The sequence below is a fragment of the Erinaceus europaeus genome, chromosome 5, assembly GCF_950295315.1.
Source record: "Erinaceus europaeus chromosome 5, mEriEur2.1, whole genome shotgun sequence".
NCBI lineage: Eukaryota > Metazoa > Chordata > Mammalia > Eulipotyphla > Erinaceidae > Erinaceus > Erinaceus europaeus.
In genome coordinates, this window is record NC_080166.1 from 119,404,710 (window position 1) to 119,428,393 (window position 23,684).

Below are 23,684 nucleotides of genomic sequence, written 5' to 3' on the forward strand. Positions count from 1 at the left end.
AATATGGGGATGAGAGAGCCTTGCAGATTTCTATCAGAGGGAGATGAGAAAGTAGACCCATGTGTCAACAATTGCACTGTAAACCATTAATCCCCAATAAAACGATAAAAAAGAGATTTCCTAAAGTAATCCAGTTCTCCCGGACACAGACACTTATGAAGACATCACATGACAACCATATATGTCAGCCATGCTGGCCTCCTCAGCCACCTCTGGACCTCTGTCATAGAGCTACTCACAGTGAGTAATGGCAGACAGACTAAGTGAGCCACCATCTTCCCATCTGGTGGGTGTTGATGTAAAGCTAACAAGGTCCAAACCTTCCTAAAAATGTCCTACCTACACAAAAGCATTCTCTAGAGACTTGTAAACCTACCTTTTGTGTGTATTTATATTTCTTTTAAATTCAGTTGAGTTATTCATGGAGTATATTATCTATACTATCACTACATTATGAAAAATGTCACAGGTTCCAGGCACGTGGCAGACCTGGGGACGTAAACACACAGCGAGAAGAAGGTGAGGGAGGACCTTCAGACCCAAGCAGACTGGAATCTGAATCACACTGCTGCAAATAAACACAGAAGTGGGAAAGTCAGTCTCACGCTGCAATTTTCTTACCTGTGAAACCAGGATCTATCAGCTGATTTCACAGCCCATTTGTACACGCAGAGACTGGTGAATTCTAGAGCCTTGCACACTGTTTAGGAAAATAGTAGCTGATTTTAGGGACAGTCAACATATACATAACAAAGTACATAGGAAAAATTAAAGTTTCAGGATTTATTGCATGCCAATAACCCAGTCAAGGTGAACTTTCAGAAATTATCAGAAGGGTAGAGTACACATGTCTTATTGCCCAAGGACCTAGAGTCCAGACCCCAGTCCCTACCAGCAGAGGCAAGCTTAAAAAGCAGTGAAACAGTGTGACAGGTGTCTCTCTTTCTCTTTCCTCCCTATCACTCCTCTCTCAATTTCAATGTCTTCATCAAAAATAAAAATTTAGACATTTAAAAATAGAAGGGAGGAAGGCTGTTATGGATTCATTGTGCAGGCAATGAGCACCAGTGACAATTCTAGTGGAAAAGAAAGAGATAAGGGAAAGGGCAGGGGAGAGAGGAAAGGAGTAAAGAGGAAGGAAGGAAGGAAGGAAGGAAGGAAGGAAGGAAGGAAGGAAGGAAGGAAGGAAGGAAGGAAGGAAGGAAGGAAGGAAGGAAGGAGAAAGGGAGGGAGAGAGGGAGGAAAGGAAGGAAGGAACTGAAGAGGCATTGGGGACCCAGGGCACAATGGTAGAGGAAGACCTAAATTGGCAATGGGAGTGGAGTGCAGAGATCTATCAGGGAAAAGTCAGGAATTGTGACAACTATACTGTAAAGCATTATTTCCTTAATAAAACAATTAAAACAGAAACTTAGCCTGTATATAAGCCCCCCACCCCATTGTAGAAACACATTTGAACACTTCTTCTCATGCTCATCGCTCCCTCTCCATCAATCTCCCCCCCCCCTCATTTATATTACTCATGATTTAGGATGGCCAATTTCCCATGTCTCAAGTAGCTGCATGATGAACTCAGACCTCTGCTTCATGATCCATCAGAATGCCGTCTTCATGGTGATTCTCTTAACACGCTATCCTACTCAGAACCTCTCAGCACTTGATGATGGGTCACTGTGAGCACATTAATGAATCAATAAATGTCTTCCCTCCTAGGGAATCAATAAATGTCTTCTTTCCTCTGTGTTCACCAAGAACATTCTGTCAGTTTCTGGCTATATGGGATAGCATGGAGAGAAGCAGTTGGAAGGCAACGGTTTAGTCTTGTTTTTAGGAAGGAAAGCTTGAGCAGTTTATATCAACTGCTGTCCTTGAAATTAAGAAGTGACACATTGGGATCACAACTCAGACTTGTTAGCACTCATGATGTGAAGTCAGAAAACAAGACAGTTTTCACTGTCATATTCACTAAAATACAATTAAGACAAGCACTGAGACTTTCTTGAGTGAAGGTGCTCTATTTTCTGTGAAACTTACCAGAAAATAGCATTAAAATGTTTCTGCATTGCTAATAAAGATGAATACACTCTGCAAAAGCATTACCCTGATTTTTCCCCCTCCAGGGTTATTGCTGGGGCTTGGTGCCTACACTATAAATCTACTGCTCCTGAGGCATTTTTTTCCATTCTTGTTGTTGTTGCATAGAAGAGAGACATTGAGAGAGGAGGGGAAGACTGACAGGGGGAGACAAAGATTGGCACTTGCAGTCCTGCTTCACCGCTTGTGAAGCAACCCCCCTGCAGCTGGGGATCCTTGTACCAGTCCGTGTGCTTCATGTCATGTGTGCTTAACTCTGTGCACTACTGCCCGGCCCCCTACCCTGAAATTTTAAGCAAACAGGCAAAACTTATTTAAATATATTGCTCTCAACCAGAATAACTTAAATATCACTTTGTTATATGTTGAATTTTTCCCTTCAGTGAACTATTTCTGGAGCCTCCGTTCTGTTCTGCAGATCTATCTGCTATCATGTTGATTTTACTATAGTAGTCTTTACAATGTATTTTAATGAGACGAGTCTTCAACATTTTTTACTTAGTGTATCATTTTCCTAGTGACAAAATAAATTAATAAATTGTACTAATATGGTAGCTACCGAATAAGTAATGAGGGGTTGGTGCTATGGGATATTACTTATGGCCATAAAGGATCAACTATGGGGCACTCCTCTCTTGGAGATTTATCCTTCTGCAGCTTCCTTTCTCTCACCCTCCCTTTCTTTCTAGTCAGGTGTACTTTCACTTTAGTAAACTTTTTTTTTGCTCCACTTAGAGAGAGAGAGAGAGAGAGAGAGAGAACTAGCAATATAATCACTGACCTCAACGTATTTCTATGAGGTTTTGTTAAATGTGGAGAAAAGATACAAAAGATATGTTTAATATAATAGTTAATAGAGCAAATGATTATCCAAAATCCTTATATATGTATACAATGAGTATAATGTTCACTTACAAGTATCTGGGCATAAAGGAGAGCAAAGGAGAATACAGACTAGGAACTTAATATGGGTCACCTCTGGTGATGGAGGGAAAGTAATCAGAAACAGGAAAAACAGAGCGCCGAAAGAACACCAATGTGTACATGAGTGTGTACATGAGTGTGTGTGTGTGTGTGTGTGTGTGTGTGTGTGTGTGTGGAGAGAGAGAGAGAGAGAGAGATTGTAAAAACAAACTGAGGTAGAATTAACTCTGGTTATAGCAATATGCATGGGATTTGCATGAACTGTTGTTAAACTGCAAAAGCAAATCCCACAAAAATGTGTACAAAAATAATTGCTTAAAGGCAAAATATTAGTACTGTTTATGCACGAATAATCCAAGTGTCCACCAACTGATGAATATGTAAAAAAAAAGTGATGTACAAATACTATGGATAACAATTGCATTTATGGGGTACAATATCACTGTATTTGAAAATATGTCTATATCTGTATTAGTATGTATATGTATTCTAAATTCTGTCTCCGCAAAAGAAGGAAAGATTAACACATGCTTGAATGTAGATGAGGCTTGAGGACATGATACCAAGTAAACAAAGTCAAATACTGTGTGGCTTCACTTGTAAGGGATAACTAGAGTAGTCACATTCATAGAAACAGAAAGTAGAATAGTGGCTGTCAGTTTTGGAGGCAGGAAGGAGGAAATGGAAGGTTGTTTTAATGAGTAGAGTTTCAATTTTATGAGACAAAAAGTTTCCATAGAGTATATGCATAATATCAATATATTTCATAGTAGTACTGAACAGGACATTTTAGGTTTAGATGGCAAATTTTATGTTATATCTATTTACCACAGTTTTTTTAAATGTTAAAACATTCAAAGAAGAGGATTAGTATAATCAGAAAATGAGCTACGTAAAATGGTGGGAAACAGTTGACTGAGAGACAGAGAGGTTTAGGTGACTGAGAAACACAAACCTAGAGCCCACTTTCAAAGTGGGCAAGTAGCTCCCATTTGGAATGTCTGTCCATTAAACAGCTGTCCAGATTATAAACACCAGAAAAAATATTTTCTCCATCCGAAGATGAAGCCTTGGGGAAGAAATGGAAAAAGGGATGTTAATATTTCATATTGGAAAGGGTAACAGCCTTCCCAGAAAGAAAGAAAACTAGACAAAAAAAAAAAAAGTCTCCTCCTACATAGCAAAAAAGTGAGAACAAGGGCAGCGGGTAAAGTAGCACCGCGGGTAAAGCGCAGGTGGCAATAGAAGGGAATGCATACGTCTTTAAAACTCTTTTTAAAAATGAATATAAATGTTTTCATAATTTAAAGAAATGAAATATATGTATCTTGTTCCATTGACATGCTCTTTTTTTTTACTTATTTATTTTCCCTTTTGTTGCCCTTGTTTATTTTTATTGTTGCAGTTATTATTGTTGTTGTTGCTGCTGTCATTGTTGCTGGATAGGACAGAGAGAAATGGAGAGAGGAGGGGAAGACAGAGGGGGAGAGAAAGGTAGACACCTGCAGACCTGCTTCACCGCCTGTGAAGCGACTCCCCTGCAAGTGGGGAGCCGGGAGCCCGAACTGGGATCCTTATGACACACTCTTTTGAAGATACTACAAAATACAGATATATTCTATAAGAGACAAGGAAAATGAGCTCAGAGACAGTAAGCAGCTTCCATGATTAAAAGTAGGTAACTTTTAACTCCAAAAGAAGACCATCATTATCCAAAAGGTGGATGATGAGGAGCCCTCAACCTTCCTATCTTTCCCAGCTCCTTTTGCCTTTCTCCGCCCCTTTCCAAACCATGTCAAGCCATTTCCATTTCCAACTTGCCACTTCCGGGTCCAACCTTTAAAAGCCTGGGTTCCCTGATCAATAAAGAATTGAATTGCCTCGCCGCCACAAGCTCTGTTCCTGAGTCATCTCTCTGATGTCGCTGAGTGAGTAGCAGCCCAGGCTGGCTCTGGTTGCATTCTCCCTAACCCAGAGAGTACACTCCCGAGAAGAGGCACCCCCACACTAGCCCCGCATTATTATTTTTATTTATTGGACAGAGACAGCAAGAAATCAAGAGGGAGGGGGGTGATAGAGAGGGAGAGAGACAGAGAGACACCTGAAGCCCTGCTTCACCGCTCGGAAAGCTTTCCCCCTGCAGGTGGGGATGGGGGGCTTGAACCCGGGTCCTTGCGCATTGTCATACAAGTGCTCAACCAGGTGTGCCACCACCCGGCCCCCCAGTGGGTCTATTTCTAAGAATCCCCTCAAATTATTTCTCAAAGAATGGCATAATAATAATTAGATACTATTTTCCTTTCTCTGAGGAAAAGATGCCTATAAAGTTAAACAAAAAATGATTTTTTAAATTTTATTTTATCTTTTATGTTTTTCTGAATTTCCTCCTGCTTACATGATCCATTTCTTCCCTTTTATTTATTTACTTTTGCCACCACAATTATTGCTGGAACTCAGTGTCTGCACTATGAATTCACTGCTCCTGGAAGCTACTTTTTTCCCCTTTTGTTGCCCTTATTGTTTATCATTGTTGTTATTGTTGTTGTTGTTATTGCTGTTGTTGTTGGATAGGACAGAGAGAAATCAAGAGAGATGGGGAATACAGAGATGGGGAGAGAAAAATAGACACCTGCAGACCAGCTTCAACGCTTGTGAAGCGACCCCCCCTACAGGTAGGGAGACAGGGACTCAAACCAGGATCCTTACACTGGTCCTCGAGCTTTGTGCCATGTGCGTTTAACCCGCTGCTCTACTACCCAGCCCCCTCTTTTTTTTTCTTAAATATAAAATTTTCAATGTTAACTCTCCATTAGCAATTAACACAAGTGCTACATGCTGAATTTTTAAATACTAAATGTGTAGTAAAAATTGTTTTCTGCGTTGGAAGCTAGCTAACACTCAGAAGAGTATATGCATAATTTGTGTCCATAAGCAGTCACAATGTGCCAAAAAAAAGTCAGACATTGTATATCTTCAGCAGGCACTTGGAAAACAAGTACCTCAATGGATAAGTCCCTCACAAACATAAAGAATATTGACATTTTTGTACTTTGTGAAAATAAAATTATAAAGTTCCATCTATAAACTTTTTTCATGCAGCACGTTTCTATAGAATCAACACAGGGTCAGGGCAGCAAGTGGCACACTTGGTTAGACACACAGTTATCTACCAGTTATCTACCATGACACACAGTTATCTACCATGAGCAAGTGCCTGGGCTTGAGCCACCGCTGCCCACCTGCAGCAAAGCTTCCTGAGCAATGTAGCAAGTACTACAGGTGCCTCTCTGTCTCTCTCCATCTCTTATCTCCCCCACACCACCAATTTTTCTCTGACATAACAAATAAGGAGGGGGGTGGCTGCCAGGAGCAGTGGATTTGCCACGCCCTGAGCTCCAGCGACAACCCTAGCAATACAAATGACTAAACAAGTAAATAAATGCAATGAAAGAATTATTACTGGGTGCTGCAATCCAGCTGCAAACACCAGCTCCTGATCGCCAATTGCTTAACTATCACTAAGCGCTTACCCGCACTGGCCTTTGAAAGCACCCCTGCTTTCAAGAAGAAGACATGCCTCCCAGCCACACTCCTGATACCCAAAACATTAAATTCCTATGAAATTTTAATTAAGGCTCAATTTGGGATGTGCATATGAAGTAGTATAAAATCTCACGTAAGCCACAGTAATGAGAGTAAACTCAATCACAATAAAAAAGGCATTTGGTTATGTAAAATATTTTAATTACTGTGTATTCATAAATGTATATAATTGGTATCAAAGGCAATTAACTATCTCCATAAACTGAAAAATAACTGTAAACAGACTCAGTATTATATCTCTGCTTACCACCCAATAGCCTTCAATTAATTTTATTTCCCCAACTACTTGCTTACAACCTATTCACACAAATTTGTCTCCACCTCTAAAGAGGTCTACTGTTCTGTCTCAACATTAAAATAAAAAAATTTAAAAAAAAAGAAAGGCCCAACCCAGCCAGACTTGTCAAAGTGATCAAATTTGGATGCTCCATACCTGACTACATCTGGGAAGTCCATTAGAAATAGACTTTTAGAGGGAGTCTCGGGCGGTAGCACAGCGGGTTAAGTGCACATGGCGCAAAGCACAAGGACCGGCATAAGGATCCCAGTTCAAGCCCCTGACTCCCCACCTGCAGGGGGGTCACTTCATGCAGATGTCTATCTTTCTTTCCTTCTCTCTGTCATCCCCATCTCTCTTGATTTATCTGTCCTATCCAACACAACAACATCAATAACAACAATAATAACTACACAAATAAAACAACAAGGGCAGGAGGGAATAAATAAATAAAAATAGACTTTTAATCAGGGGAGGGGGTGGGATGTGGAGATCGGGTTATGGGACTTGTGCGGAATTGTATCCCTCTTAATCTATGGATTTGTTAATGTCTCCTTTCTTAAATAAAAAAAAGAAAGAAAGAAAAAAAATAAACTTTTAGTTCCACCCCAGACCTGTGGGATGAGACTGTGCATATCAACAACCCCAGCAACTCCCAGTATGTTAAAATGTGAAAATTCCCAAAGGGTGGCCCAGGACCAAGGGCTATTATAAGCAGCTAAAGTAAAAAGCTCAGAAGGTGCTGGGGAGGAGAGGAGGGCAACAGTTTATTATTAAGCAGTTCTAGTATGCAAACATTTTTTAGTGATTTACTAGTAGTTTAAAACATTATAAGGCTACAGGGGTATAGTTCCACACTTGACCCATTACAGAAGTTTTGTGACACCTCCCCCTTCCATAACCACCACAATTTTCACAAAGTTTGAGGACCACTGTTTTAAACAAAGAGCTAACAACTTTTCTGTAATGACCAAGAGTGCAGGCAGGCTTTGTGAGCTATGTACTTCCCATTACAATCATTGAATTACATAACTGTAGCACAAAAACAGTTCTGTGAAATATGCAAACAGATGAATTTGGCTGAATCCCAATAAAACTGTACTTGTGGACACTAGAATTTCAATTGTATATCATTCACATATCATGAAATAATCTTCATTTTACAGTCATTTAAAAATATACAACCACAGTTAGCTAGTAAAGACTAGCAGGGAATCATACTAGCTTCTGGCTCCTAGTTGGCCACCCCCTGGCCGGACACTACGAGCTGATTTCCCCCTGCTTCCCAGTGGTCAGTGGGTGCTGAAGGGCTTAAGGTCATTTCACACCGTCAATGCTATTAAAGCTGACAGAAACCTAGCCTCTTAACCAACAGAAACATTCAAAACACATTCTGTGGCTTTATAGAAACCACCTTTGCTGAGAAAAGTATACTATTCCCCAGACTAATTAGGTTTAGAAAATAAAGTCAGGCTTTCTTCAGAAAGTAAACAGTAAGATTCTGTGAGTATAAATGTCCAAGAGGAAAGGGAAAAGAAAGTGAAAAAAAAATCCAAAGGATTTCATAATCTTAATCCAGTCCTTTTCTCGAGTTTACTGACCTCTTATGCACTACCTCTTCCTTAAAACCCCTAAGTTCCAAGTGAATACAACTTCTCTTTAGAACTGAATTATTCTTAAGTTAATAAATAAATAATAAAAATTAAATAAGAACTGAACTCTCTGAGCATCCCTCTAGGTCTCACCTGATCCCTTTCCATTAGGACACTTCCCCTCCCACCCACAACCTCCTGTGTATCCGACTCCTACTCTTTCCTTCATATCTGCCGCAGCTGCATATCCTCCACGAATACTGCCACTCCTCTGGTTACCAGACTCTTATCTGTAGTCTTCTTCACTATTTCTACTATCCTAGTGCTCACATTCTATGCTTTATATGTATGAATTTTCATGCCCTTTTCTAAATTATAAGCTCCTTGAAAGAAAGAATATCTAACTCACCTTATGTTTCAGTTAGCACATTTAATCCCTTAACAGAGAAACAAAATAGCTATTTGCAGAAGTTCTAAAATGATTTAAAGTAAAAACAGTTGCAGAAATAATATTAGAAGCATCTACATATGGTTGTAACCCCAGTGTCGGACACATTATCTCCAGCTTTAAAATAAAACTTCCCTTCAAGGAGGAGTTCTGTGGCCTGTCTGACACTGGGAATCACAGAGATTAGATGGCTGACCAGGCCCAGAGGTTCTCAAGGTGAGATGACCAGATGGTCAACATCAGCAGAAGCTGGAAACCGGCCCGACTAACCTCACAGGGCCCACAGCATACCCACCTGTTGCCACTCAAGAAACGACTCTGTAGTTGACAAAATCTTGCCACAGTGTTTCAGTGTTAACACCATGAGATCATTCCTTGAAATAGTTTATTTTATATAATATTAATATTATTTAAATAGTAAAAAAACTGCTTCACAAAAATATCCCTGAAAAATTTTGAGTGGACCAAATGATTACCTATCACTGTAACTCAGTCCAACCATCCAGAGCACCTGGAATGATCAGGCACAAACACCGTACATAGAGGAGCCTTTAATTTCCTATAATAGAAAATCCTAAGCTACCTGACCAGGAAGTGGTCCAAATGTCCATGGGCTTTATGAAGACTGTTTGTTATCTCGGAATGCAATGAGATGAAAAGTCAGCAACAGTCTGGGAGGCATGGTTTATGGAGTAGTGGCAATCCGATCTCTGCTCTCCCCGAAACAACTACTGAAGAAGAGATCGAATTGGACAGATAATCTACAGCTGAAAAATCTACAGCTTCAGGTGGGTGCCCACATGCACGGTCGAGGGAAAAATAGTGGAGTGAGTTGGAAGACATGGTCAAATCTAGAGCTCTGGGTGGCCGAAGGCTCAGTGCCAACCTGCACCATCCTGGACAGTTACACTGTTATCAGACCCCCCCAAAAGAAAAGAAATTGGAATATAAAACCTCTCAATCTTTGACTTAGGGTGTTTTTCCCCCAGCCTGAGTTTAAGACAAGGAAAGAAAACTCAGCCCACAAGATAACCCAAAACACCCCTCCCCTATCCACTGCAGATTATACAAACAAGTGAAACCCAGAGATCACAACAGCACCACCTGATGACCAACAATAACTAACACCATACATGCAGAAACAAAAGAGACAAATAATGCCACACCAATATATATACATATACGTATACGTATACATATATATATATGCCACAACAAACAGAAGAAAATCAGATGAAATCCAAGAAATTCCAAATGCAGAGAGTCTATCAGAGACAGACTATAGAAAGCTTATGAGAACTCTACAGAACTTAAGCAAGAGTTGAAAGAGCATTTTACTTTGGAATTAAGACACACAAAAGAGGAACTCAGAACAGAATCTGATAAGAAGCTACAAAGATTGTAAGAAGAACTTCAAGCAGAGTTCACTAAGCAGTTAGGAAGCATGAAAGAAAAATTTTAAACAGAACTGCAAGGACTGAAAGACACCTGTAGTGCAGTTCAAACTCAAGTAGAAGGCTTAGGAAATAAGGCTCACACATGCAGAAGAAAGAATTTCCAATCTAGAAGACACAATTAGCCCACTCTTTCAATTCAAAGATGAGAGAAAGAAAACGCTTAGAAAGAATGAAGCTGCCTGGGAACTGGGCAGTAGTGCAGCGGGTTAAGTGCACATGGCACGAAGCGCAAGGACCTGTGTAAGGACCCTGGTTAAAGACACCATCTCCACACCTACAAGGGAGTCGCCTCAAAGGCGGTGAAGCAAGTCTGCAGGTGTCTATCTTTCTCTCCTCCTCTCTGTCTTCCCCTCCTCTCTCCATTTCTCTCTGTCCTGTCCAACAACAACGGCAACAAAATGGGGGGGGGGGAAGAAGAAAGGAAGAAAGAAAGAAAAAAAGAAAGAAAGCTGCTCTATGAAATTGCAGACTCCATAAAAAGGTTGAATATACGAATTATGGGAATACCTGAGCAGGTAGGCCACAAGTCAAAGGTCCAGAAGTAATTTTTAGAGAAATTGTAGCTAAAAATTTCCCTTACCTACACAATTCTCAGAACATACTTAATTTGGAAGCAGACTGATCATCCAGGTTTGCAAATCCAAAATGACCAACACCTGGCACATTACTGTAAAATTATCAAAATTCAACGAATAAGGAAAAAAATGTACAGGCTGCTAGGGAAAGGATTTTTCATCACAAACCCTAGAGGCAAGGAAAGAGTGGAATGACATATTCAAGGCACTAAAGGAGAGAGAATTTCAGCCACAAATTTTGTATCCTGCAAAATTACCCTTCAAGTATGAGGCAGAAATAAAGGTTTTCTCGAATATTAAAGAACTAAAGGAATTTACCACAATAAACCACACCTTACAAGAAATACTGAATGGGGTCCTACAGGAAGGGGGGAACAAAGGAACACACGTGCTCAGCGAGGTGATCAGCAGTAGACTAGAAATAGTAAAAAAGGAAAAGAAAAACAGTAAAACAGGAAAAACAGTAAAAAAGGAAAGAACAACAAGCAAATAAGGGAGGGGATTAAAAGACAAAGAATCCCTATCAAGTGTTTGTTAATCAAGATCAATTTAAAAAAGACTTTTCTAGATACACAATGTTAGTTATTACACACATAGTAACCACAAAACAAAACAGGGAACAAATATTTACAGAGATCACAAGAAAAATCAGCAAGGAATTCACCACAGAAACACATCCTCACAAAAGGTCAGATAGAAACAAATGGGCAAAGATTCAACAATTTAAAATAAACTCAAAGCAAAAATCAGAAAGGACATAAGTAAACTACATCTATCAATAATCACCCTAAATGTGAATGGCTTAAATTCACCTGTCAAAAGACTCAGAGTAGCCAAATGGATTAAAGAACAGGATCCACCACTATATGTCTCCAAGAAACACACATCCAAAGAAAAGACAAACAGAAACTGAATATAAGAGGTTGGAGCAAGATGTCCCAAACTATTAACTCAAAAAAAGGGCAGGGACTATTCTCTGACAAAATAGACTGTCAGGCAAAGAAAGTAATCAGAGATATAGAAGGACACTACATAATGGTTAAAGGATCAATCCAACAAAAAGATATAACCATCATAAATATATGCCCCAAATTAGGAGCATCCAAATATGTAAAACAAACACTTACTGAACTCAAGGGAGACATTGATAGCAACACAATAATAGTAGATTTCAACACATCACTCACAGCAAGAGACAGAATATCTGGACCAAAAAAAATCAAAAGAGAAATAGTGAACTTAAATGAAACCATGGATGAAATGGACCTAATAGATACATACAGAAGTTTCTATCTCAAAAGCAATGGATACATATTCTTCTCAAGTACACATGGAACATTTACAAGGATTGACCATATGTTGGGCCACAAAGACAGTCTAAACAAATATGTAAATATTCAAATTATAAAATGTATCCTCTCTGACCACAAAGGCATGAAACTAGAAATCAACCAGAAAAGGAAAAGAAATTTCCCCAAAGCCTGGAGACTAAACAATATGCTGCTGAACAATAAATGGGTCCCTAAAGAGATCAAAAAAGAAATTAAGAAATATTTCGATACCAATGTAAATGAAGAAACCAGTTACCAGACCCTATGGGATGCAGCTAAAGCAGTGCTGAGAGGGAAGTTTATAGCAGTACAGCCCACATTCGTAAATAGCAGAAATCACTAGCAAACCATCTAACAATCCACCTCAAACAACTACAAGTGGAGCAACAGAAAGACCCAATAGTCAGCGGGAGACAGGAAATAGTTTAAAATCAGTCCAGAAATCAATGAAATAGAAAACAAGAAGACCATTAGGAAGATTAATGAAACCAAGAGCTGGTTCTTTGAAAGGATAAATAAAATAAATAAGGCACTAGCTACAGTCACCAAGAAAAAAAAAAGAATGCTATGGTAAAATCACTCAAAAATGAAAAAAAAAGATATTACAACAGATATGGTAGAGATTCAAAAGATTATGCAAGAATATTACGGACATCTGTATGGAACAAAATTTGACAACTCAGAAGAAATAAGACATTCTTAGAGTCATACCAACTGCCAACCTTGACACAAGAGGAAGTAGATAAACTTAACAGGCTAATCACTAGTAAAGAAATTGAAACAGCAATCAAAAGCCTACCCAAGAACAAAAGCCCAGGCCCTGATGGCTATACTCATGAATTTAACAAAACATTCAAAGAAGAACTAATACTCAGCCTCCTCAAACTCTCCAGAAAATAGAAGAGGGAACACTTCCAAACACATTCTATGAGGCTAATATAATCCTGATCCCCAAAGCAGGAAAGGACGCCAACAAAAAAGAAAGCTATAGACCTATATCCCTGAGGAACATAGATGCAAAGATTCTCAATAAAATCTTAGCTAATTGAATACAACAACATATAAAGAGAATAACCTGGAAGCTGGGTGGTAGTGCTACCCCCCCCCCCACATTATGCTGCTTCTGAATTCCTACTGTGGATTGTAACCAGAGATATCACCCTGAGAAGTCAACCTCACAATTCTTCAAATCTGGTGAGGCCTATCTTCATCCATGCTAGATGGTATATAACTTAACTAAGTAATAGATACCAGATTAGGCTAGGGTTTAGGGTACTGGATACAGGTGCACATGTATCCATAAACCAGGAACAATTATATAAGTCAAAGTCCAAGTGCTCAATAATGGTTGAAATTCCTAAAGAAGGCATCATATATTCTGTAACTGATGGGACTTAGACCAAATTAGCTGGGCAGCCTAGCAGAAAGGCCTATAGAAGACAGATCCCAAAAACCTAACTCTAGCTGGGCTCAACAAATGATACTCAATGACCAAACAACTGAGAGAAACATCTAAGATCATCAGATACAGAGAGGAGTACAAAAGTTGTATATGGGCAAGAGATATCATACCATCTGATCATGTGGGGCCCTGGTTAAAGAGTCCTTAGATTCCCATACACATATGATCAGCATAGACCTCTAAAAGGTCCCTCTCTCCACTACGACTGGTCACTTCTATAAGAAACAGCATCTTGTGGGCCCTCCCAGGACTTTGTCCTTATACACTATAAAGCAATGATGGTAGGGATAGCCCCAGTCTCCAAAGGGACCAATAGGGACTTCAAAGTTACACAGGCTCTGGTGCTAAATATATATCTATATGGGCTTGGAGTAGGTGGATGGAGGTAAATAGTTCATTTTAGCCACATTTTTTTTTCAAGAACAGGAGCTACTCCATGCCCTAATCCAACTTTCTGGCCCTTTTTCTCTGCTCTGACACCATTCTCTCAGGCAATATTCTTTTTTTCCTTTATTTTATTTTATTTTACTTATAAAGAGGAAACACTGACAAAACCACAGGATAAGAGGGTCCACATCCCATCTTCTCACCCCTATAGCTTTCCTATTCTTTAAACCTCTGGAAGTATGGACTCAGGGTCATTGTGGCAGGCAGAAGATGGAAGGTCTGGCTTCTGTAATTGCTCCCCCACTGGACATGGGCATTGACAGGTCAATCCATACTCCCAGCCTGTCTCTCTCTTTCCCTAGTGGGGTGGGGTTTAGGGGAATCGGAGCTCCAGGACACATTGGTGGTGTTGTTTGTCCAGGGAAGTCTGGTTGGCATCATGGTAGCATCTGGAACCTGGTGGCTGAAAGGAGAGTTAACATATAAAGCCAAACAAGTTGTTGACTAATCATGAACCTAAAGGCTGGAATAGTGCAGATAAAGAGTCAGACAATATTCTTATCCAACCGCAGACTAGATACCAAACTCAAGCAAAACTATCATAGTTATGTGCAGCCAGGAACATGCCTAGAATGGACTTCCTAGCTTTCTTCTACTCTAAAATCCCGAATCTCATCTGCTCTAATCCTACTTTTTGGTTCCTCTTCATTAACCATTTTGTCTCAACTTAGGTCATATCACCTTCCAATCACCAAGTTACAGATGCTACCATGATTCCTGACTTCTCTGGGCAGATGACCTCACCAGTATGTCCTGAAACCTCACCTCTCCAGAGCTCTGGCCCACTAGGGAAAGATAGAAACACACTGGGGATATGGAGCAACCTGCCAATGCCCACATCCAGCAGAGAAGCTATTATAGAAGCCAGAACTCCTATCTTCTGCTTCCCAAAAACAACCTTGATCCATACTCCAGCGGGGGAGAAGTGATAGGATGAAGATGAAAGGGCTCTATACCCCAGCTCCATCAGCACCAGAGAGAGAGAAGGAAAAGGAGAGGGACATATGGAGGTAATTACGATGTCATGAGTGGCTTGGAGGGGAAGAGAGGATTAAATCTGAAAAGGGGGGGAACTATTTCTAAACATGGACAGATAGTTGTAGAGAAGATGGTTGGCCCATGTGTATAACCTTTAGGGGAACTGTGGTGGATTGCAGTGGGGAGAGTGAAGATTCAGAACTCTGGTGGTGGGAATGGAGTGGATTCAAACTCTGTAGACATGTAATTCTATAATATAAAAACAAATAAAAAAGAAAAATAGAAAAAATAAAAAAGTCAGTAGCATACATAAAACACAAAGGATCGATGTAGAGACCACGACAGCCATGTGGCATGTTTAAAACATGTGTAGTGGTTTTGTTATTTGGAGGGGGTATTTTTTTTACAATGCTTTATAGATGAAAGGTTGATTAGCAGGGTTATTATCAGAGGGGTACACTTCCACATCCACCCCCAAGAAGGATGTTAGCATTCCTCTCCTCCCCCTGTTGTTTTTGACGGGGTATGTTGTTTTCGCCGGGCTGGCTTCACGGGCGGGTAACAGATGACCAGGGACTCATGGTTGAGCTGTAGGCAGTATCTCTTTATTCATGCAGGACGCAGCACAAACTAAGATGAGCTAAGTTAAACTCAAAGTACAGTACCATAAAACTCACAATGCTGTCTTTATATATACTTGCCAAGTAAGGTGGAAACAGGATGTGACATAGAGAGGGTGGAGAGAAAAGTGACTGGTGAAAATCAGAGTGTGACAAAGAGGGGGCAGATTAGGCGAGAATCCTAACACTGAACCACAAATGCCCTGGAGGGAGGGTGGAACTTGTTAACAGTGGTTATGTAAATAGAATGAAGTGGTTATGTAAATAGAATAGTGTTAAGCAGGGGGGATTTAAACCAAATGAAACAGAAGGGGTCTCATGCATACCAACATCCCCCCAGCATTCATCATTCTACAGCATAGGGCACTACATCTCCAACCTCCCTTAACAATCCCCTTGCCTCCCCACCTCTGCATTTCAGGATCTGCAGTGGGAAACCACAGTCCACTGAGGCTTCACCCTGTACCATCCTTTCTGCTTTGTTTCCTAGGTGTCATCCAAGAGTGAGACTACTGGCATTCATCCCTTTCCTTCTGACATTTTTTTTTCTTTTTTCCTCCAGGGTTACTGCTGGGGCTCTGTGCCTGCACCATGAATCCACTGCTCCTGGAGGCTATTTTTCCCCTTTTGTTGTTTTATCATAGTTGTGGTTATTATTGTTGTTGTTACTGATCTTGTTGTTAGATAGGACAGAGAGAAATGGAGAGAGATGTGGCAGACAGAGAGTGGGAGAGAAAGATAGACACTTGCAGACCTGCTTCACCACTTAAGAAGCAACCCCTCTGCAGGTGGGGAACCGGGGCTCCAACTGGGATCCTTATGCAGGTTCTAGCACTTTGCACCATGCGTGCTACGGTCTGACCACCCCCCTTCTGACATATTTTACTTAATATGATTCTTTCCAGTGGCACCTATGTTGTAAGATTTCATCATCTTTTATAGCTGAATATTGTCCCATTGCATTTATATGCCACAACCTTCTTAACTACTCATCTATTGCTGGACATTTGGGTTGCTCCCAGATTCGGGGTTATTACTACTGCCATGAAAATAGACATGCATAGATAGGTCTCTTCAGATAACTGTTGTTTTCACTGAATAAAGTACCTATAGAAGAAGATGCTAGATCATATGGTAGGCCCATTTCCAATGTCTGGAGGCAATCCAGACTATTTTCTAGAGGGTCTGGGCCACTTTACTTTCCCACCAGTGAAAGCATGTAGGATGAATTTATTGTGTATTCATTTAGACCTGTTTGTAGTTTCTCACAAGACTAAATCCTGTTAAGCAGGCTAGAAGATGCTAGTAAGAAAATGGGGAAGAAAATGGGGGTCTGGGGGGCAGGTGATGGAGAACCAGGTTAAGCACACATAGTAAAAAGCACAAGGATCAGCACAAGGGTTCTGGTTTGAGCCCCCAGCTACCCACCTGCGGGGGGGGGGGTTCTCCTCGCTACTGGTAAAGCAGGTCTATAGGTGTCTATCTTTCTCTCTCCTTCTCTACCCCCCTCCCCTCTCAATTTCTCTCTTGTCCTACCCCCCCCCCAAAAAAATATATCAAATGGCTACAGGAGCAGTGGATTTGTAGTGCAGGCACCGAGTTCCAGTGATAACCCTGGAGGCAAAGGGGGGGAGGCTTCTTCTAAGAGAGATTTTACGATGTTGTTATTTAATTCTCTACTCCTGTGTTACATATTTTCCCTCAAAGTTGTTGAACTGTTTCTAGGTCAGTTGCTATTACACATTATCTAAATCATCTAGGTCAATATTTATATACATTTACCAAAAGAAACACATCCAGACTCGTGGATTTTAAGAAATCCTAATTTATCTTGAAAGATACTTAACAAAGTCCGTAAACAACCTGTCCAATTACTCAAAGCAAGCATCGAAGTGAGTGCCCAAGCACACTGAGAGGCTTTCTGTCAGGGGCACAGCATGAAGGTGGATCTACTGAGAAGAAGGAGCTCCAGAAGCGGTGGTGATCTAAGTGACTGGAGCCTGGCATTTTCTAAAAGAGAGAGGCTGAGCAGTCTGAGCTCTGAAATCACATCTTCCACTAGTAAAGCTGATCCAAATGGGCATGAAATTCCTTTTCCACCATCTCCTATAACTAGCCACTAACATATATTCAGACAATGGGAAAAAATAAAATTGTTCTCATGCAATAAATAACTAAAGGACAACAGCTGAAAGCTGTTGATTAACCTCTGTAAATGTTATTTACAGAGCACAAAAAACAGACCAGCCTCAGGACAGAACTTAAGGGATAAAGATGATCATATGAATAAGAGGACCCAGTCTTCATCACAGCTATGCATGTACAAGGTAGTCACAATAACTAATAATTTATTAAAATAAATGCACATGTTGCTCACTGAGGCAGTTTCAACCACAATTATATTACCGTTCTTTACAAACATGGGTAATTGTGGACAGATGGACTGTCAGTATAATTGCGGTGATTCTGTCTCTCTTCATCTCACAGAAAGCCCTGGGGAGGAGGGTCTGGGAAAGCTGTGACAAATCTGAGACACATGGTAGATGGAAAAGGGAAGTCACTCTTCCTTGGGGACATCTCTTCATGTGTAAAATGTAGTTACTAATACCCACCTCACAGGTATTTGTAAGCATCAGATGAGATGAGAGACATCAAAGTTGATTTGGAAGTGCTGATGCTCTCGGAAACTCATCTCCACCTGAGGAAAGTTCATATCGGCTGAATGAAGGGCAACAATTTAAAACCTTTTAGCGAATTCTGCAATCTCTATTCTACTTAGACTGAGTGACAATACCTGAGTTTCAAACTGTTTGGTAAAGTTGCTAATTATTCTCTATAGAAAGCAAACTCTCACCCCTCCCAAAAAAGGACACATTTTCTGCTTGTACAAATGATCTACCTCAAAGCAAGTCACAGGAACATGATACACAACAGATGCTGTGCTAGGCCATAATTGAGGAAGAGTTTAGATGCTGACAAAGTAGCCTCCCCCAAACTCATGCCAAACTTTCCCTCTGTAGAAGGAAGAATGTCTACTGAAGAATGACACTTGTGAATCAGCGCACTTTACAGCAGCAGCATAACCTTGTGCCATCGACCCCTTTGTGTGTACACTCAAGGCAAGGAGGCGTGAGAGAAGTATAACAGGAAACGTAAAAACACTTGGCAATTCTAAGGTGAGAAGCAATTTTAAAGCATCCTCCACCTGGTGTCTTTTTAGCTTTCTGAAGTTTCCAATTAATAAATGTCAATAACAGAACTTCGTCCGATAGCTCATACTTATAAATTAGCCTGGCACCATTAACCTGGGTAAGTATCAACCTCAAAGGATACTGCACTGCTACAGTAGAAGATGCTACCCAGCCTCGCCTCTGTAGCTGTTTAGTACATGAAATATTAAACAATAAAAGGCCCGTGCATAATTTTAAAGATGTAAATAAATATATCCATTTATTAGTGATTTAATAATCATCTATAAGATTACAGGATAAGAGGGGTCGAATACCACACAATTCTCACCACCAGAGTTCCATATACCTCCCCTCCACTGGAAGGTTCCCTAGTCTTTATCCCTCTGGGAGTATGGATCAGATTTTTATGGGGTGCAGAAGATGAGAGGTCTAATATATATATTCTAGTAAATTTTTATAATTTGATGCCAGAGCCTCACACATGCATGATTTCACCACTCTCAGACTGATTTTTTTTTCATTCTTTTAATTTTTGAGAGAAGAAGGCAGAATAGGGGGCAGGGCAGTGGCACACCTAGTTAAGTGCACATAGTACAAAACACAAGGACCCAAGCAAGGATCTTAGTTCAAGCCCCGCTCCCCACCTGCAGGGGGTCGCTTCACAAGCAGTGAAGCAGGTCTGCAGATGTCTATCTTTCTCTCTCCCTCTCTACCATCCATTCCTCTCTCAATTTCTCTCTGTCCTATCCAATAAAATAGAAAAAAATTGCCTCAAGAACAGTGGATTTGCAGTGCTGGCATGGAGCCCCAGCAATAACCCTGGAGGAAAAAAAAAGAGCAGGCGGGGGGCAGATAGAGAGATGGTGAGAGAGGTGGTGCATCTGGCTGATCACACATGTTACAATGTGCAAAGACCGGGGTCCGAGTCCCCAGTCCCCACCTACGTGAGGAAAGCTTTGCTAATGGTGAAGCAGTATTGCAGGTGTTGTCTCTCTGTTTATGTCCCTCTCTTTAAAAAAAAGTTTTCTTTCTTTTTTAATTTTATTATCTTTATTTATTGGATAGGGACAGCCAGAAATTGAGAGGGAAGAGGGTGATAGAGAGAGAGAGAAACAGAGAGACACCTGCAGCCCTGCTTCACTACTCACAAATATTTCCCCTGCGGGTGTGTTTATATACCCCTCTACCACCCCAGTCCCTCTCGATTTCTGGCTGTCTTTATCCAATAAATAAATAAAGATAATACAAAAAAAAAATAAGAACAGAGAGAGAGTGAAAAAAGGAGAGAAACCACAATGCCAGAGCTTCCTTTGGTACTGTGGAACTCCCAGGTGGTGAAAGGATTCAAATCTGAGACTTCTTACTTGCAAATACTGTGAATTACCAATACTCTCCCATGGGCCCTACCTAATAAATTCTGTAGCCTATATAAACAACGTTACACTGATATAAGAAGAAATAACTCGGAAGTAAATCTCACTGTGTGTACAAATACAACACATGGGAAAAGAATTTATCACTAGAAATGGATTATTGCTTAATAAAAGGGTTAGGGAGGGGCTGGGCAATAGTGCACTTGATTAAGTGCACATTTTACTATGCACAAGGTCCCAGGTTCGAATCCCCACCTACATGGAGAAGCTTCATAAGCAGTGAAGCAAAATACTTCAGGCGTCTCTCTGTCTCACTCAATATATATCTCCCTCCTTCCCTCTCAAATTCTCTCTGTTCTATCAAATAAAGGGAAAAAGTATTGGTGAATACTAGCAAGCAATTTGTTATATAATTTAAGCACCCCTTTCTAAACACACAAAAAGTAATTTGACATCATTTTATATGTTAAGAACATTTGGAACCGAAATTGTTTTAAACACACTTGTGAAGGTGAGGTCCTCTTGCTGGAATTAGTGTCCTTACAAAAAAGAAAGACACCAGGAATTAATAAGGTTCCTTGCTGTCTTATGTTTTAGAGTTTAATAAGGCAACAGATCAACCTGTCAATGCTCATGTCCAGCAGAGAAGGAATTACAGGAGCCAGAGAAGGAATTACAGGAGCCAGACCTCCCACCTTCTGTACCCCACAGAGATAGATCTTGGGTCCATATTCCCAGAGGGATGAAGAATAGGGAAGCTTCCAATGGAGGGGATGGGATATGGAACTCTGGTGGTGGGAATTGTACCTCTCTTATCCCACTATCTTGTCAGTCATTATTAAATCACTAATAAAAAATGGAGAGAGAGAGAGAGAGGAGAACAGGGCTCACGCTCTCACTTTTCTCCCTTGCTCAGCCATGTGAAGACAAGGTGAGATGGGAGTGATCTTAAAATTGAAAAGAGCCCTCTCACCAGGGAGTCAAAACTGAGGTCTTGAAGTTCCTAGCCTCTAAACTATCAAAAATAAGCGTTTATTGATTAAGCCACCCATTCTGTGGTGTTTTGTTATAGCTGCAGACCTTTAAAAAAAAAAAAAAAGCAACTTGCTCCAAATCACACAGCTAACCAATGTCTGGGAGAGGACTTTGAGTAATGTGTCAAAGGAACAAAGGAAAGTGTGGGCATTATATTTACTTAGCTATGTTTTCAAGTGCTGTTTTTATTGTGTGTGTGTGTGTGTGTGTGTGTGTGTGTGTGTGTGTGTATGTGTGTGTGTGTGTGTGTGTGTGTGTTATGAACGCAGTAACCTTATTTGCATCTCCTTCTTAACTATTAAGATTACAAATTGGTGTAACAATTTGCATTCACAGCCAAAAGACTATGAGAGTTCTAATACTCCCTAATGATGTCTGCATTGATATTTTCATTGACTCTAGTAGCCCAGGAGACGGAGGTGTTGGTATTTCGTTGTGGTTTTGCTGCATTTTTCGAGTGACAAGTGAAGTCGCCATCTTATATTTATTGGTCATTTAGGTATATTCTGAAATGTGTGTCAAACTTTGTGCCTATATTTCTAACGAGTTGTTGTGTTGTTGTTACTTCAAAGGATTAAATATTCTGGAGAGCAAGTTTTTGCCACTTGTTTGTATTTACAAGTACCAGCTCTCACTCTGTGATTTGCCATATCACTCAGTGACCATTTTCTGATAAATAGTTTCATTTTAAAGAAGTCCAATATTTTCTGGTGAAACTTACGGGTTTTCTTTATGTCACACAATGAAAAAAGTCAATATTTGACATATCTGCATAACTTAGTGATCTATTATCCAAATGATAAATGCAGGTTATAAAATCATGCATGGATAAAATATCATTTAAACTACAAGATAAACCAATGAATTAGTGTTAGATATTATAAAAAGTTCATAGACAGGATTCCAGATTTCACTTTACAACTAAGCTTTAGGAATAACTATTTGTTCACTTTGGTGTATCACAGAACATTCACAATTATGAAAGAACTATAAAGTATTCCTCCCTCCTCTAATTACACATTTTGTATAATTTTCTTCATATGCATCATTCAAAATAACATGTCAAAGTAGATATGCTGTATGACTCTTCTGCCATCTCCTTAGTGACATCTTGATGGAATTTCAGAGAATCATAATAAGTGAGATAAAGCAGAGGAGAGGAATGAAAAAACAGGATGAGCTGATTTATAGGTGAAACTTTAGATACATGGAGGATGTAGGGAGAAGCGTGGACTAGATGTGGCCTTGCACAGCAAAGTCAAGGACTTGAAGACAGGAAGAAAGGCAGGAAAGAGTTGAGAAAAAACATTAGGGAACCAACACAGGACTGTGGAGGAAGATTTAAGTTGATGGTGACAGTGGTAAGGTGAAACTTAGTATGGGGAGACAAGAAAGTGTACTCACTAACAACAACTGTCTTGCATACCATCATTTCCCTAATAAAATGTTAATAAAGATGGAAATAGGTCTAGGTGGTGGCTCACCTGGCTAAGCTCACCTGTTGCCATGTGCAAGGACCCAGATTTGAGTTCCTGCTCCCCATCTGCAGGGAGGAAGCTTCACCAGTGATACAGCAGGTTTGCAGGTGTCTCTCTTTCTGTCTCCCTCTTGTCTTCTCTCAATTTCTCTCTGTCCTAAGTTAAAATGGCTGCTGGCAGTGGTAGATCTGTTGTGCAGGCAGAGTCAGCAATACTCCTAGTAGTAATAAAAATGGAAACAAAAAAGAAAGAAAATAATTGTTTTTAGAAAAATCATTATTGAAGTGAAATTCATCTTAGACAAAATCATTTACTTCCAGAGTCATGGCTATGAAGTAGGAACCATTTCAGATAACTTTCCTGATAAACTAGAAAAACAACAATGAAAAATTATCTGAAAACCCAACAAAATACAACCAGGATTTCTTCAGAAACTCACTAAGCCACAGCCACCATGTTGCAGATGCTAATATCTCATTCTGAACTCTCTGGACCAATAACCTCACTGATGTGTCCTGGAACCTCGCCGGAGCCCTACCCAACTAGGGAAAGACAGAAACAGGCTGGAGGTATAGATTGACTTGCCAATGTCCATGTCCAGTGGAGAAGCAACTACAGAAACCAGAACTTCCACTTTCTGTACCCCATAAAGAATTTTGGTCTATACTCCAAGAGGGGTAAATGTTAGGGGAAAATGACCAGAGGGATATGAACTCCAGTTCCACTCAGAAGTGGTAGGTGTGACTTAGGAAGGAAGAGAAGGAGGGGCTGGGCGGTAGCGCAGTGGGTTAAGCGCGCA

The 23,684-nt window shown here is 40.3% G+C and overlaps 1 protein-coding gene across 2 annotated transcripts in view; it reads right to left on the reverse strand.

Moving 5' to 3' along the window:
- The window catches only part of MTUS2 (microtubule associated scaffold protein 2), a 411,436-nt gene extending 388,518 nt beyond the window's left edge, over positions 1–22,918 (reverse strand). For both annotated transcript variants that reach the window (XM_060191674.1, XM_060191673.1), the window contains exon 1: positions 22,892–22,918. The gene's annotated coding sequence lies outside the window, so the exon portion shown is untranslated. The remainder of the gene's footprint in view (positions 1–22,891) is intronic.
- Between the last annotated feature and the right edge of the window lie 766 nt (positions 22,919–23,684).